The sequence below is a fragment of the Wasmannia auropunctata genome, unplaced genomic scaffold (assembly GCF_000956235.1).
Source record: "Wasmannia auropunctata unplaced genomic scaffold, wasmannia.A_1.0 LD336048.1, whole genome shotgun sequence".
NCBI lineage: Eukaryota > Metazoa > Arthropoda > Insecta > Hymenoptera > Formicidae > Wasmannia > Wasmannia auropunctata.
Window position 1 is genome coordinate 156215 of NW_012026842.1, and position 709 is coordinate 156923.

A 709-nucleotide genomic window follows, 5' to 3' on the forward strand; every position below is an offset into this window, starting at 1 on the left:
TGTACTTACTTGATTTTCTCCTAGCATCGTTTAGAGCAGCGGCTGGAGCGGTGGCTGAATCGGCGGCGTCGGCAGTTGGAACAGCGATGTTGACGGCTGAAGCGACGGCATCAACGGCTGAAGCGGCGGCGGCAGCTACAGCGTCGACGATGGCTCGAACAGCGGCGCGGCGGCGCGGACGATTATTTTCTATCTCAAAATAAATATAATTAAAGATAACAGATTAAAAAATATTGAAATAGATAAAGAGATTATAATGTATAAACAAAAATAAATACAGATATATAAATTTGAAATTTTATATTTTTTTACATACCTTGTAAGTTATTTATTATAAAACTAATTTATTTTTTAAACAGCTAATGCACTGTCGAATCGTAGTCGAAACCAAATCACATCACAATACTATCACCAACTGTCAAATTCATTTTCTCACTAACGCCTCTCGCGACAGAAATTACAATCGTACAAGGACGACAATGACAATAACGTTTCTTAAAATAAAATTTTCAGATTCAGACTTTGTGTCGCAATATTTCCGCTCGGAGGGTACGCAAAGGAAAAATAAAAACACTTTTATTATACAATTCAAACCCAAGCTATCGATTAAATATACTTAAAACTTGATCGGTTTAGCCATTATTGCAATCCAATAATCTTGGGTACTAGCAACTCGCCAGCTCGCGTAAAGAGACACGGTCGGTCTCGG